General features: G+C 42.4%; 1 long non-coding RNA gene across 1 annotated transcript in view; it reads right to left on the bottom strand.

Annotated features, from left to right (window-relative positions):
* Nucleotides 1–17,646, bottom strand: part of LOC128316287 (uncharacterized) — a 163,145-nt gene that overhangs the window by 69,153 nt on the left and 76,346 nt on the right. The window lies entirely within an intron of this gene.

The raw sequence follows: 17,646 nt of genomic DNA, 5'->3' as shown, positions 1-17,646 counted from the left end.
TCCCTCCCCCACTCATGATCTGTCTCTGTCTCTCTCAAAAATAAATAAACATAAGGGCGCCTGGGTGGCTCAGTTGGTTGAGCGTCCAACTTTGGCTCAGGTCATGATCTTGCGGTTTGTGGGTTCAAGCCCCACATCAGGCTCTGTGCTGACAGCTCGGAGCCTGGAGCCTATTTTAGATTCTGTGTCTCCCTCTCTCTGCCCCTCCCCTGCTCATGCTCTGTCTCTCCCTCTCTCTCAAAAATAAATAAACATTTAAAAAGTTTAAAAAATAAAAATAAATAATAAATAAACATTAAAAAAATTTAAGAATACCATTAAGAATAATTTTAAGAATAATTTTAATAATTAACTTTAATAATTTTAAGAATAATAAGAATAATTTTAAGAATAACTTTCATCCATGAGGCTTCTCTTGGTTACTTCAATGAATGAACTTCACATGTCTTTACTTGGTCAAAGTATAGAAGCTTTTTGTGGTTCTTGAAAAGATTGCTTCTTAAGAGCACTAGATCAATTTGCATTAACCTAAATATACTGTTTCCTTCATAATTCTGTCAGTATTCTAAAATATTTTGGTAATTGTTTCCAAGAAATACTTTAATTGTATTTCACTAGAATTCAGTTATTTGATATACACATTTAATTTTGAGTTCTAATATTTATCAACCATTCAATATAGACCAATGTGCTGGCCATACCCTGTAAGACATTTAAAGACCTGCCATTTGTCTGGCCAGTATCCATGAATCCCAACAAGAAGAACCCCACATTCCCATGCCTTCCTTATAGCCTAAAGCAAGCTATCAGATGAATCTCTCACTTCATATTATATATCACTCACACTTCAAAGCCTACATATATATATCTAAAGGCTTATGGTGGTTTTCAAGGATGCCTGTGTATCCCAGATGAAAAAAATGCAAAACCAAATCGGATTTGGTAATACCGGAGCTGACCATCAAAGCACCATCCCAGTACCAACTTGCCTGAGTGGGGCAAGACTTCCCGTGACACATACAGAAGGGTCTATTCTAGACCAACCGCACTGGTTAAAGCCTAAACACGTTCATAGTGAGGGAAAAAAACATCTTCCCATGTCTTTTACAGAAGTAAAAGGCTTTGTAGTTGGATGTGTGCAGTGAGAACTCGCTCTTCTCAACAAATTCTGTTGATAATCTTTGTCCCTTCCAGCCATTTTATATGTAGACACTTAAATGCATCAATACCTTCTCTTAAGTTTATTTATTTATTTTGAGAGAGAAAGAGTGAACAGGGGAGAGGCAGAGAGAGAGAGAAAGAGAATCCCAAGTAGGCTCTGCACCTTGGTGCAGAGCCTGATGTGGGGCTCGAATTCACAAACCAGGAGATCATGACCTGAGCGGAAATCCAGAGTCAGATGCTTCCCCAACTGAGCCACCAGGAACCCCTGCATCAGTATTTTCTAATCAGAATGTAAGGTTCTGTGACAAAGTGAAATTCCCTTCCAAGTTGCACACTTGCTCTGTGAAGTTTGCGCAGATCCTTACAGGTTATGCCTATAGAACACAGCACCCTGGCACCCCCAAGGAGATCAAAAATGTGAAAACCTAGGGGCGCGTGGGTGGCTCAGTGGGTTAAGCGTCCGACTTCAGCCTAGGTTATGATCTCGCTGTTCTGAGTCTGAGCCCCACATCAGGCTCTGTGCTGATAGCTCAAAGCCCAGAGCCTGCTTCAGATTGTGTCTTCCTCCCTCTCTCTCTCTCTCTCTCTCTCGGTCCCTCCCCCATTCGTGCTCTGTCTCTGTCTCTCAAAAATTAATAAACATTAAAAAAAAATTTTAAAAATGTGAAAACCTTTGCTTGATATCCATGAATGCTAAGAAACTACCTCCCTAGGGTGTGATGTTCTTCTCCCCAAATGTAGCAGATTTTCTCCTTCAGCACTCTGATGATATTAAAAGGTTGATTTCTTTAGCATGAAAAGTTTAAAGCATTGCAACTTTAGACTCAGTTGGGAGCTGAGCAAAACCATAACCCCCCAGTGCTGCTGAAGTCAATGGCACGTTCAGAATGGCCAGCACACACATAAAGCACAACTCTGCTTGCCATGTTAAACTCTCCCCGATCCCACCCCCAAAATGCCATCTGCCTGACACACTGCCTTTTGGGATTGTTCATGAGCAAGTTCTCTGTTATTTATGATTGTTAGCCAAAACCCACATGGAAATGTAGCTTGATACGAGCGCCTCTTGACAATAAAAAGTCTTGAATTTAACTTCTTTCAGCACCATGGCAGGACGCAGTGTGAATGTTCTTAGTGTCTGTCTGCTGTTGCATATCTTGATTGGACACTGTGTTGTAGAAAGAACCGAGTTATCAGAAAATTGCCCTGCTACCCAACCTGTCTTTGGATGATCTTTTAGGCAGTAACAGGGGGCCCCCCTGGTTTAAAAACTTCAGATTTAACTTTCATTCACTTAATTGATTGTAGGGTCAGAGCATATGCAAGCATTTTTATTTTTCTGAGAATGTTTAATGTTTTAAAAACTCCCTATTTCTTTTCTGTGTTAGCTTCCTGAAAGGGCTGCCATAACAAAGTACCACAAACTGGGTGGCTTAAAACAGCAGGAAGTTATTGTCACATATTTTTTGAAGCCAGAAATCTGAAATGAAGGTGTTTAGGCTCCATCCCAATGATCTCATTTTAGAGACCCTATCTCCAAATCCAGGCACATTCTGAGATATGGGGGAGCGGGGGGGTGGGCTTCAACACGATGTTTTGGGAAAACACAATTCAAGTCATAATACCCTCTTGCAAAAATATCAAGACAGATAGATGACAAGGTGATAAAGCACATATGAATTAATGATAGGCTGACGAGTTTAAAGAGGGTATCTTTGTATGTCTTTTGATTTCTACTCACACAGGTAATATACTAGTGTTGCCAAGTACCTAATAGATGCATAAATATTCGTTGCCCCTCCCCCCTGCCACCTACTGCTTCACACACATATTAGAAGGTTAAGATAGTTGCATTTGTCATATGATTGACTCTTCTGCTCAGCAGTTTTCTGCTGCCGCCCCCCGACTTTCTCATTCCCCACTTTCCTTCTCTTTAGAAAAAAAACCATCTTATTCTCAAGACTCAATGGATAGATGTGAGCTTTGTGATACGAGAGACTAGATTCCCTCCTGGTTAGAAACCAACGGTGCTGGTACTGTGTAAGGGAATCCCAAGAAGAGCTTCTATTTGGGGATGCAGGGCTTGAACCCCAGCCCCACTGGTCAACACAGTTCTTAAACGTGCAATAACCAGAGCTGAGAGAAACAGCTACCGTGACGGACGGCTGAAAACAGACAAGAGACAAGAAAACAAAGCAAAGATAACCAGCATTCACTGGGCACGTGTTGTGTGTGGCAGGGGAGTGTACCCAAAAAGAAAAAGAGAAAGAAAGAAGATGAGGCCCTCGGTGCCTAACAACAGACATAAGTCTGGTCTCACCGTTTGCCCAACAGGTCAGAGTCAGAGCCCACTGAGCGGCCCTGTCTCTGGCTTCTGCTGCACCTGTCTGCTCTTCCCACCACTTTCTTCCAGATCCTCAACAGAAGTCTCCATCAGTGTACACGTGGGGTGGGCGGGGTGGCTCCCGCTCCAGGGGGAGAGCCCTGCACACTTCCCTTTGGCCACTGGCCTCTTACCCCACACTCAGCCTCAGGCTTCTGTGCAAGCCGGCAAGCTCCAGGCATCAGCTGCCCTGGTGGGATATCATTGCTGAGAAAAGCTGCAAAGATAGGACAAGCCTCAAGCACACAATGTGAAGAGGATGGCTAATATAGAGAAAAGAACATCTAGGGGCTATTATCTGACAGGAAATCCCTGAAGGACTACAGAAGGAGTAGGAGGCAGAAGTAGGAAGGAGTTGGGATGGAATAGTAAAGGTAATAACAGCAACAAAATGGAAATTCATTAAGCTTACACTCTGGGTCAAGCCCTCTGCTAAGTGCCTCCTGTGCATTTTTCATCCCAGCCACCATAGGAGGCAGATACTAGGATTATCCCTGTTTTCCAGAAGACTGAGGTCTAGAAAGAGTAAACAGCTTGATGGTCTACAACATAGCTGGTGGAAGAACTGAGATTCAAATCTGGATCTGCCTACCTCCAGAGGCCAAGACCAAAAAAAAAAGAGCACCTACTATATTCTATGTGGAGACTAGAGAAGGAACCATTTAAGGGGCGCCTGGGTGGCTCAGGTGGTTAAGTGTCCAACTCTAGGTTTTGGCTCAGGTCACAATCTCAAGGTTCATGAGTTTGAGCCCCACATTGGGCTCCATGCTGAAGTGTGGAGCCTGCTTGGTATTCTCTCTCTCTCTCTCTCTCTCTCTCTCTCTCTCTCTCTGTCCCTCCCAATCTCTCTCTCTCTAAGTAAATAAACAAAAGAGACAGAATCACTTAAGGAAATGGAGTTAAATGGTTTTTCATGACCTCGATGATCTCTTTTAAATTCTCCCAGAACTTATTTTAAATTCTAAATTTTAATTTAATTTTAAATTCTCCCTCAATGTATTATTACTAAAAATAACAACAGCTTCTCAGTATGAAAGCACAGAGCTGGGTCCTTCAAGTTACAGAGTCTGGATTAGAACAAGAGAATTCCTGTCCTCTCTTACTTTCCAAACTCTCTTTAGATTCATGCATATGGTGAAATATTCTCAATACCTGTGAAAAAGTTAGGTATACATTACTTTATTTGAAGAATATATGGATTGAGAAACTCATTCTTTAGGTCATTCATGAAGACTGACACTGACTCCCAAAGCCACAAGGATATCAGAGTTGGAAAATGGTGTACTTTAAATAGTTTTCCTCATACTAAAAAGCTACTGGTTAGAAGCCCTCAAGCTGGAATAAACTTAGTGTGTCAGATCAAAATATCTAGACTTTTCCAGTTTCATTTTAGCAAACCGTGATCTCATATAATGTCCTGCCAAGGCCTAAAACAATTGCTGTCTAGTGACCTAGTTATTTAGAGGACTAATCTGATGTTTTGTTCCTATCTTTTGGAAACCAGAGGTAATAAAGGATTAACCCCTGACAAATAGAATTCCAGTTTAATCCTACACCTAGGAGGTCTGCTAACTGCATCAGCATCGATGTCCATTCATATGTAATTCAGGATCTGTGATGCTGAAATATTAAACTTTATTTTTAAATCAAGATGCTATATGTACACTTAGAAGAATGAATCTCTCCTAACTTGCTCTCCTGTTGGACAGACAGTGAGGAAGACCATGGGTCAAGGAAAAGTAGTGATGTGTGCCTCTGCCTGATGCCTCATGGGGCAGGCATTTCATTTAGCATTTCATTTGGGCTGGGTAGGAAGACAGGGAAATACAGAAGACATTGTACTTTCTCTTCAGGGGTTTGGACCACACTGTGTTCAAGAACTAGTTTTTATCCACAGGTGTTGGAAGGGATGTAAATGAGATGTGTGTGTTGGGGGGGGAGGGAGAGAGAGGGAGAATATGTGTGTAAAGAGAATGTGCAATGCACACTGGTGGGAAAACCTTGAAGGGAGCTTCACTGGAAAAGCAGACTGTACTGTAAAGCCTCCAAGGAAAGAAAGGAAGCTGGTGGCTTAGGAGGACATTGGGCTTACCTCATCCTGCTGATCGCTTAGATTCCACCCACATCTGCCTAAATAACCCAGAAAACCGCTGGAAGACTAGCTGAATAGACTCTGCAGAGCCAAGCGTAGACAAGAGGCCCACGGAAGAGGGTAGGAAGGGCAGAGAGGCAGTGCACGCTACATGGACTGGTGGGAGGGAGCTGGGGCGGTGGAGGGGCAGCCCGCCCGGCAAGGCAGAGCCCCAAGTCTGGCTTGCAAAAGCGGAGGGGCCAGACAGAGTGTGTTCTGACAGCCAGCAGGACTTAACATCCAGAATGTTATAAGTCAACAGCTCTGCTCCGAAAGCGGGAGGGTGAGAGGACACTGGGAGGGAGAGGTGTTGAGCCCCGGAAGACAGAGTTCAGCTCGGCGGGGAATAAATGCACTGGCCAGCGCCACTGCCCTCTCCCACCTCCCAGCCAAAATTCCAAAGGGAACCAGTTCACGGCACCAAACTTGCTTGCACTGCGCAAACGCCCAACGTTGTACTTCTGTGGATCCATCCTTCCGATGGGCCTGCCTCCCTCCTGGTGCTGCAAGGCCTCTGCCGCAGGGGACCACCAACACCAAAGCTGGCTAAGCTTGCCCCTCCCACCCCTTTGCACCTTGTGGATCCACCCCATCTGATACGCCCTTGGCCAGATCCCATCAAAGCAGCTCCACATGCCTGGCAGTGTGCAAGCAGCCCAGACAGGGGCCACGGCACTCCACAGTGAGTCCTGCCCCTAGGAGAGGGGAAGATAAGGTACACACCAGTCTGACTGTGGCCCCAGCGGTGGCCTGAGAGCAGACATTGGGTCTGACTGCGACCCGCCCAGCTACCGCAGGGACTACCCAAAATGACGAAACAGAAGAATTCTCCTCAAAAGCAACTCCAGGAAGTAGCGACAGCTAACGAACTGATCAAAACCGATTTAAGCAAAATAATGGAACAAGAATTTAGAATAATAGTCATAAAATTACTCGCTGGGCTTGAAAAAAGCACAGAGGACAGCAGAGAATCCACTGCTACAGAGATCAAGGGACTAAAAAATAGTCATGAGGGACTAAAAAATGCTATAAATGAGGTGCAAAATAAAATGGAGGCTGCTTCAGCCTCTCACAGACTGAAGGGGCAGAGGGGAGAATAGGTGAATTAGAAGATAAAATTATGGAAAAAGAGGAAGCTGAGAAAAAGGAAGATAAAAAAAATCCAGGATCAGGAGGGGGATAATTAGAGAACTAAGTGATTCAATCAAACAGAACAATATCCATATCACCGGAATTCCAAAAGAAGAAGAGAGTGAAAGGGGCTGAAGGTGTACTTGAACAAATCATAGCTGAGAACTTCCCTGATCTGGTGAAGGAAACAGGGATTGAAATCCAAGAGGCACAGAGAACTCCCTTCAGACATAACTTGAATCAATCTTCTGCATGACATATCACAGTGAAACTGGCAAAATATAAGGATAAAGAGAGAATTCTGAAAGCAGCTAGGGATAAACAGGCCCTAACTTCCAAAGGTAGACACATAAGGGTAGTAGCAGACCTATCTACTGAAACTTGGCAGACCAGAAAGGAATGGCAGAAAATCTTCAATGTGATCAACAGAAAAAATATGCAGCCAAGAATCCTTTATCCAGCAAGCCTGTCATTCAGAATAGAAGGAGATAAAGGTCTTCCCAAACAAACAAAAACTGAAGGAATTCATCACCACTAAATCAGCGCTACAAGAGATCCTAAGGGGGACTCTGTGAGTGAAATGTTGCAAGGACCACAAAGTACCAGAGACATCACTACAACCATGAAACCTACAGACATCACAATGACTCTAAACACATATCTTTCAATAATAACACTGAATGTAAATGGACTAAATGCTCCAATCAAAAGACATAGGGTATCAGAATGGATAAAAAAAACAAGACCCATCTATTTGCTGTCTACAAGAGATGCATTTTAGACCTGAGGACACCTTCAGATTGAAAGTGAGGGGATGGAGAACTATCTATCATGCTACTTGAAGTCAAAATAAAGCTGGAGTAGCCATACTTATATCAGACAAACTAGACTTTAAATTAAAGGCTGTAACAAGAGATGAAGAAGGGCATCATATAATAATTACAGGGTCTACCCATAAGGAAGAGCTAACAATTATAAATGTCTATGCACCGAATACGGGAGCCCCCAAATATATAAACAATTAATCACAAACGTAAGCAACCTTATTGATAAGAATGTGGTCATTGCAGGGGACTTTAATATCCCACTTACAACAATGGATAGATCATGTAGACACAGGATCAATAAAGAAACAAGGGCCCTGAATGATACATTGGATCAGATGGACTGGACAGATATATTTAGAACTCTGCATCCCAAAGCAACAGAATGTACTTTCTTCTCAAGTGCACATGTAACATTCTCCAAGATAGATCACATACTGGGTCACACAACAGCCCTTCATAAGTATAAAAGAATTGAGATCATACCAGGCACACTTTCAGACCACAATGCTATGACACTTGAAATGAACCACAGGAAAAAGCCTGGAAAACCTCCAAAAGCATGGAGGTTAAAGAACACCCTACTAAAGAATGAATGGGTCAACCAGGCAATTAGGGAAGAGATTAAGAAATATATGGAAATGAAAATGAAAATACAACAATCCAAATGCTTTGGGATGCAGCGAAGGCAGTCCTGAGATGAAAATACATTGCAATCCAGGCCTATCTCAAGAAACAAGAAACATCCCAAATATAAAATCTAACAGCACACCTAAAGGAAATAGAAGCGGAACAGCAAAGACACCCAAAACCCAGCAGAAGAAGAGAAAAAATAAAGATCAGAGCAGAAATAAACAATATAGAGTCCCCCCAAAAAAACAGTAGAACAGATCAATGAAACAAAGAGTTGCTTTTTTGAAAAAATTAACAAAATCAAGAAACCTCTGGCCAAGTTTCTCAAAAAGAAAAGAGAGAGGACCCAAATAGATAAAATCATCAATGAAAATGGAGTTATTATAACCAATCCCTCAGAAACACAAGCAATTATCAGGGAATACTATGAAAAATTATATGCCAACAAACTGGACAACCTGGAAGAAACGGACAAATTACTAAGCACCCACACACTTCCAAAACTCAAACAGGAAGAAATAGAAAATTTGAACAGGCCCATAACCAGCGAAGAAATTGAATCAGTTATCAAAAATCTCCCAAGAAATAAGAGTCCAGGACCAGATGGCTTCCCTGGGGAATTCTACCAGACGTTTAAAGCAGATATAATACCTATCCTTCTCAAGCTGTTCCAAAAAATAGAAAGGGAAGGAAAACTTCCAAACTCGTTCTATGAAGCCAGCATTACTTTGATTCCCAAACCAGACAGAGACCCAGCAAAAAAAGAGAACTACAGGCCAATATCCCTGATGAATATGGATGCAAAGATTCTCAACAAGATACGAGCAAATTGAATTCAAAAGCATATAAAAAGAATTATTCACCATGCTCAAGTGGGATTCATTCCTGGGCTGCAGGGCTGGTTCAATATTCGCAAATCAATCAATGTGATACATCACATTAATAAAAGAAAAGATAAGAACCATATGATCCTGTCAATTGATGCAGAAAAAGCATTTGACAAAATTCAGCATTCTTTCATAATAAAAACCCTCGAGAAAGCTGGGATAGAAGGAACATGCTTAAACATCATAAAAGCCATTTATGAAAAGCCCACAGCTAATATCATCCTCAATGGGGAAAAACTGAGAGCTTTCCCCCTGAGATCAGGAACACGACAGGGATGTCCTCTCTCACCACTGTTAACATAGTGTTGGGAGTTCTAGCATCAGCAATCAGGCAACAAAAGGAAATCAAAGACATCCAAATTGGCAAAGATGAAGTCAAGCTTTCACTTTTTGCAGATGATATGATATTATACATGGAAAACCCGAAAGACTCCACCAAAAGTCTGCTAGAACTGATACATGAATTCAGCAAAGTTGCAGGATACAAAATTAATGTACAGAAATCAGTTGCATTCTTATAGACTAATAATGAGGCAACAGAAAGACAAGTAAAGAAACTGATCCCATTCACAATGGCACCAAGAATCATAAAATATCTATGAATAAACCTAACCAAAGATATAAAAGATCTGTATGCTGAAAACTATAGAAAGCTTATGAAGAAAATTGAAGACGATACAAAGAAATAGAAAAACATCCCATGCTCATAGACTGGAAGAATAAATATGGTTAAAATGTCAATACTACCCAAGGCAATCTACACACTCAATGCAATCCCAATCAAAATTGCACCAGCATTTTTCTCGAAGCTAGAACAAGCAATCCTAAACTCTGTATGGAAACACAAAAGACCCTGAATAGCCAAAGTAAAATTGAAGAAGACGACCAGAGTGGGAGGCATCACAACCCCAGACTTTAGACTCTACCACAAAGCTGTAATCATCAAGACAGCATGGCATTGGCACAAAAACAGACACATAGACCAATGGAATAGAATAGACACTCCAGAATTCGACCGACAAAAGCATGGCCAACTAATCTTTGACAAAGCAGGAAAGAATAGCAAATGGAAAAAAAGTCTCTTTAACAAATGGTGCTGGGAGAACTGGACAGCAACATGCAGAAGAATGAAACTAGACCACTTTCCTACACCATTCACAAAAATAAACTCAAAATGGAAGAAGGACCTGAATGTGAGACAGGAAACCATCAAAACCCTAGAGGAAAAAGCAGGAGAAAACCTCTCTGACCTCAGCCACAGCAATTTCTTACTTGACACATCTCCAAAGGCAAGGGAATTAAAAGCAAAAATGAACTATTGGGACCTCATGAAGATAAAAAGCTTCTGCACCACAAAGGAAACAACAAAACTAAAAGGCAACCAACAGAATGGGAAAAGATATTTGCAAATGACATATCGGACAAAGGGCTAGTATTCAAAACTATAAAGAACTCACCAAACTCCACACCTGAAAAACAAATAATCCAGTGAAGAAATGGGCAGAAAACATGAATAGACACTTCTCTAAAGAGAACATCCGGATGGCCAACAGGCGCATGAAAAGATGCTCAACATCGCTCCTCATCAGGGAAATACAAATCAAAACCACACTCAGATATGACCTCACGCCAGTCAGAGTGGCCAAAATGAACAAATCAGGAGACTCTAGATGCTGGCGAGGATGTGGAGAAACAGGAATCCTCTTGCACTGTTGGTGGGAATGCAAACTGGTGCAGCCACTCTGAAAAACAGTGTGGAGGTTCCTCAAAAAATTAAAAATAGATCTACCTTATGACCCAGGAATAGCACTGCTAGGAATTTATCCAAGGGATACAGGAGTGCTGATGCATAGGAGCACTTGTACCCCAATGTTGATAGCAGCACTTTCAACAATAGCCAAATTATGGAAAGAGCCTAAATGTCCATCCACTGATGAATGGATAAAGAAGTTGTGGTTTATATATACAATGGAATACTACTTGGCAATGAGAAAGAATGAAATATGGCCTTTTGTAGCAATGTGGATGGAATTGGAGAGTGTTATGCTAAGTGAAATAAGTCATACAGAGAAAGACAGATACCATGTCTTCACTCTTATGTGGATCCTGAGAAACTTAACAGAAGACTATGGGGGAGGGGGAGGGGATAAAAAACTAGAGAGGGAGGGAGGCAAACCATAAGAGACTCTTAAAAACTAAGAATAAACTGAGGGTTGATGGGGGGTGGGAGGGAGGGGAAAGTGGGTGATGGGCATTGAGGAGGGCACCTGTTGGGATGAGCACTGGGTGTTGTATGGAAACCAATTTGACAATAAATTTCATGTTTAAAAAAAGAATTTCAGAAAGAAAAAAATAAAAATAAAGCCTCCTAAGGAACATTCCACTAGCCTCAATGCTCAGACATGCAGAAGCGCCATGCTGTGGACAGGGATGGGCACCATGTGGCAGTCTGGTGAGTGAGAAGCGGCCTTTCCTTCAGGGCAGACTGAGATCTGCAGCATGGAGATTAGAAAAGGGAAGCTTGGTAGAATGAGCAAACTGAGGACGGGAGTAAGGAAGGAAATACTCCATGGGTGCTCTTCCCGAGGATAATGGGAAAGTCTTTCCCGCCTACACAGCAGTGCCTTTCAGGGATTTCATTTCAGTGGAATTCTATCCGCACTTCAACAGCAGACTGCAGGAATGGCCTGGATTCTTCACTCTTCCCTGTGTCTATGCCCTCTGCCATGTTGGCTTTGTTATTCCCCCATCAAAAGGCCCCCCATCCTTCTCTACCATGAGTCTGAGTTCGGCCACGTGACATGCTTTGGCCAGTGGGATGTTAGCAGATGGGAAGCTTGCAGAGGCATGAAAAGATGCATGCATAATAAAGCTTGCTGTCCATTAATTCTGCCATCACCAGAAGGACATGCCAGGGGCAAGCTCTTTGCACCAGGAGGAAGGTGAGAGACACATGGAAACACCCCCACCCAAGCCCAGTGTAGATCACCTGACCCCTGCCAACCAGAGAAATAACATACATATAATATAAGCGGTTTGTCTGAGAGAAAGACAAGCTTGCAGAAGCCCTCATGCAGAGGCCAGTCTTCACCACCATGCTGTGCGGTTCCTGTGAAGGATAAAGGTGCTAGGCAAATAAAGGGAGGTATGACATGCCCTGGAATCTTCCTCCACTCTAGCTTGTGTGAGGCGAGGGTGTCCCACTGAGGCGCCCATGTCCAGGAGTTCCCAGCAGTAAGCAGGGCCCATGGTGGCCTGGGAGCGGGGAGGGTCTTCCTCTTCAACCTCCGTTCCACCACCCTGTCCCCTGCCCAGTCACACGACAGATCTTGAGATAGGATAATTCTCCCCAACTAGAGGAGGGTTCCCATGCCAAAAAGGGAGAAATCACTCTTGGGCTACATGTCATGATTTAAGTATAATGATGTATTACACATGTGAAAATATATTCATATTATATGTATGTGTATATGTATATATATGTGCATGGAACATTTTGAAAATCGGTATGGGCAAGTGTCACAGGTATATATGGATGGAACTATAACAGGGTAAACAGTATGTTAGCAACTCTTCAATTCTTTGAAGTGCTGTCATCTTCAGACTTCATTATAGTCTGCTTTTACAATGATAGTATTACTATAAAGCTGAAACTTCTCATGAACTATTAAAAATTCCTGCTTTGAACTTCAGACCTTCCTCCAGTCAAGTAAACACATATACCTGTAAGTTACATACCTCAAGCAGACATATTGCATTCTGCATGTTATTTTTACCTGCACAAGCTAAGAACATGTCAATTGATTAAAATAATATTCTCTTGATCACACACAGATATGCTATTAGATGCCTCACTGTAAGCTTAGAATATGGGCATCCAGCTTTTTGGATGGTGTGCACAAATAGCTTTCCATATAAAATTAGGTCCGTTTTGTGCTTGGTAATTTGTAAGCCCTAAGTTCTAAGAAGAAAAGTCTAATTCAACATCTTCATCAGTGGTGGCCGCCGTACCTGTCTGGAGTCATGCCCTGGACACTGCCCGTCACAGTCTTGTTCCCTTACCATACTCCAAGCCCTGACACTCAGCAAGGCATTGAGTACCAGAGAAAGGACCTCTTCGTGTCCTCCCTTATTCTGTATTTAACCAGACCCTGAGTCTTTTGTGCCATCGTGGCTCCCTCTCCTTCCTCATACCCAATGAGTCATGTCCCACCAAGGCTTCTTTCCTTTTTTTTTCTTAATGTTTATTTTTGAGAGACACAGAGACAGAATGTGAGTGGGGGAAGGGCAGAGAGAGAGAGGGAAACACAGACCCCGAAGCAGGCTCTAGGCTCTGAGCTGTCAGCACACAGCCCGACATGGGGCTCTAACTCAGGAACTGTGAGATCATGACCTGAGCTGAAGTCGGATGCTTAACTGACTGAGCCACCCAGGCACCCCAAGACTTCTGTGTCTTGAAGTCACCCTGCTATCACCACCTTCACAGTCAGAGAAGATGGCAGAGTAGAAAGATCTTGAGCTCACCTCATCCCACGGACACAACATAACAACTATATTCATATAACTGACTCTGAAAACAACCTGAAGACTATTAATACCACCAGAATAAGCCATTATATAGAGTATTGCTCTAGCTGCTTAACCAAGGTCTCTCTTTCTCTCTCTTCAACACACACACACACCTCTTCATCCTTAATACTATTGTCTGTGAAAGAGTCATTACTGGTAAATTGTCCCTTTCAATCTAGAACCAAGATTTTCCTTGGATATAAGCTACCATATTTTTTTAATCTAGTCCTTTCGACCCCACTCTAAGTATCCATTTTCCTTTTTCCCTCATGATACCATCACCCTTATATGTATATCCAAGGGGCAGGAGAAAAAACACACTCCACCAAGTATTTATCACTGAAGTTGCAATTTCGCGTCTCCTGCTTTTGAGTTCACATGAGCCAAAAAAAAAAAAAAAAAAAAACTCACTGAGTTGTGTTTTGCTCAAGACAAAAATTATGAGGAGGGAGAAGGAGTGAAGGGTTACATCTGGAGAGAATTAAATTCTGTGGCTGGAAGAGCAGCTGGGACGATGTAATGCGGCAGCTTCCTCACACAGCCATGATGCTTTAGCTTGAAAATGCGTGGGTTGTTGAGTGGTATGGGTTTTATTTGGAAAGAAGGAATAGAGTGTGCTTTCAGAGAGGAAATTTAACAGTTTACTCATGTTCTTCAACCACTTTTTGCCCTAAATTTATTGACCAGGAAGACACTGCTAACAAAAATTGGGAGGTCTTGAGGAAACTCTAAATCTCCCACAACTGTTAATTCTTGGGCACGATTAGAGCTTTTGACAAGATTTTGTGGAGTGCCTTTTTTAAATGTTCAAAAACATAACGTCTTTTTTTGGTCCCTCTTTGATGCTTGTACTGCTCTTGCTTTACTTACTTCAGCACTAAGCAGCCTGATAATTCAAGCCAGGCATGGAGGGATGGCGACCAGTGGCCTTGAGGGTTGTTTGCAATGGTGTTCCTCAAATATCCCGGCCTTTGTTGGAATCACCTGAGAACCTATCATCCCTTCTCTTCCTCTCTTATCTGTCTACCTGCACTGTTGGATTAATGATCAAGAGTAATTCGGCCACATAAAATTACTATGAAATGGAAAAGTTTCCACCTGAGCATAAAACAATGTTTTATCTACGCTAACACATGACCTACTATGCAAATTGCTGGCCCAATTTCCTTAGGGGAAAAAGTTTGCCAAAATATTCTAACCTCCTTCAGATTTAATGGAGAGACATGCTTAGAAACACTCTTTTATCTACAAATACTTTAGGTTTCAAGAGATGGTTCTCAAGTGGATTTGTTAATAAGTTCGAAGGTGGCAATTCCTGAGGTGTCTCCTCCAAAGCAGAGAGTGGATCTGGGAGTCTTGAAAGAGGGGCATGAACTTCTCCCACTTACTGAGAAATTCTCTCTTGGGAAGAATCTCGCATTCCATGACTTTCCTTCACAGCATTTCTCTCAGAGAAAGGTCAGTGCAGGCTGACCTCTTCATCTCTCCCCTGCCCCTAGGATCACCTGGTCCCAGGCGCTCTCTGTGAGGCCAAAGCCAAAGGTTGTGCCCTGTTCATCTCTAGTTCTCAGCCATTTGTGCTCAGCTGACCAACCCGCCATTTTGCAACCAGTCTCTTCTCCTGGATTTTGAATCACTGCACACACCTATCTCCCTTCTCACTGACCACTCCTCCTTTGTCTTTTTTGAGTTTCTCCAAGTCACTTGTCCTTCTCCATTCATCGCTCAACTTCTAAATCTTGGAGTTTTGTAGCGCTCCATTTTGATATACTTACACCCTCTCTAGATGACCTCCAACAGTCCATGGATTTAGATGCCATCTCTATGAAAAGGACACTGTGGCTTTAGCCTCAGGTATGCCATCCAGGCTCACCCACCATCCAACTCCTATTCAACTTGTCTGCTTGGACATCTAATGGGAATCTCAAATTTAATATATTCAAAGTCTACTATGAAATTACCTCATTTGTTTTATGTTTATTCCTTTTTGTCTGTCTCCTGCCACCCACTTAAATAGCAAGGACCAGGTCTATTGTTTCCACTACCATATCCCCACACATAGATCAAAGTTTAGCACATGCTAAGGGTTCAACAAATATTTAACTGAATGAAAAAATATTTTTGAGAAAAAAAGAGTAGCTTCAAAAGGACAAATATTATTCCACTTACATGAGGTATCTAGAATAGTCAAATTCATACAGACACAAAGTAGAATAGTGGTGGCCAGGGGCTGTATGGGTTGGGGAAATGGGGAGTTAGTGTTTAATGGGTGCAGAGTTTCAGTTGGATATGAAAATTTTCTGGAGATGAATGGTGGTAATTGTTGTTGCCCAACAATGTGAATGCACCAAACTGAACACTTACAAATGGTTAAAATGGTAAGTAATATGTTACACAGATCATATCTCAATAAACAAAAAGAAACAGCTCCATGAATATTGAAAATCAGCTGAGGGAAATAAATCTCTTCACTGAGGACATCCACAAATGTCACAGGAAAACTCCTTAATGCCTAAAATGCTCATACTTTTGGCCACCTACTTACCCAAACAGGACTTGATCCATGGACATACCCATGGCTTGTCCCAAAACTTTCTGCAGGACTTCCACCATGTTTACTCTTTAAGTTCAACACACTGCCAGCCTTCTCTTAGGAAATGTTAAGTTAAGAACCATCTATTTTACTTCTGAGTCCTACAGCCAGCACTCACCATGTTTTCCTTTTCTTTAATGAATTTATTTATTTATTTATTTATTTATTTATTTATTTGAGAGTGAGTGTGAGCAGGGGAGAGGGGTAGGGAGTGGGGGGAGAGAGGGGGGGCGGGGGAGAGAATCTTAAGCAGGCTCCACGCTCAGCATTGGGTTCGATCCCTCAACCCTGGGATCACGTCCTGAGCCAAAATCAAGAGTTGGTCCCTCAGCTGACTAAGCCACCCAGGCACCCCACCATGCTTTCCATTTTGTCAATCAAAGTTTAGCACAACTGGGGTGCCTGGATGGCTCAGTCGGTTAAGTGTCCGACTTCGGCTCAGGTCATGATCTCGCAGTTTGTGAGTTCTAGCCCCATGTCGGGCTCTGTGCTGACAGCTCAGAGCCTGGAGCCTGCTTCGGATTCTGTGTCTCCTTCTCTCTCTGCCCCTCCAATGCTCACCCTCTGTCTCTCTCAGTCTCTCAAAAATAAATAAACATTAAAAAAATGTTTTAAATACTTTAAAAAAAAAGTTTAGCACAACTTTCCTTTTCTTGCTACTTTTGAAGATTACATGGGCATGCACTTTTCACATAAGATTTTCTTTCTCTTTCAGAATCATACCTACCCCCAAAGAATTCATCCATGATGTGTGTCTAACTTCTGTCCTTTTCTGACAGAAGTTGTGTTTTGTCACATTTTCCTGTTGTGTTTTCTCTAATACCCTCCCATCATAACTGTGGCCCTTCCTTGCCAGTGTTCTCAACAGTGTCACAGCTTTTGCACTTATTGGCCGTGTCAAGGTTAATAATGTCCCAAAACACATGATGATGAAACACAGCATAGAGAACACAACTAGACTAATGATCGAAATGAGGCCCGTGCCATCTGCTGATGCAGGGGAGGAATTGGTGTATTCTAGAAGGACAAACTTGTGGCCTGGGAGCCACAACGCAGCCTGGGGACATGACTTTTATCGTTTGTTTGGATTTATTTGGCCCATAAAGTACTTTTTTAAAAAATCTGTTTCCTATATGTAAAGCTCTGGAGCTGCCCAGATAAGTATCCAGATTTATGACCTTGTTTGAAAAATTAGAAGATCAACAATTGGGTCTCCATTCTGCAGCAGGAAGCAGCTGGCCCTTAGCAACAGGGCCTTTCTGACCAACATGAGCTCTCTTGTTAACCACAGTCCCCACCCAGCCCACTGGCCCATGGCATCCATGACCCAC

This window comes from Acinonyx jubatus, chromosome B4, assembly GCF_027475565.1.
Source record: "Acinonyx jubatus isolate Ajub_Pintada_27869175 chromosome B4, VMU_Ajub_asm_v1.0, whole genome shotgun sequence".
Classification (NCBI taxonomy): Eukaryota; Metazoa; Chordata; class Mammalia; order Carnivora; family Felidae; genus Acinonyx; species Acinonyx jubatus.
Note: the sequence above shows the minus strand (reverse complement) of the source record. Positions and strands in the feature narration are given on the sequence as shown.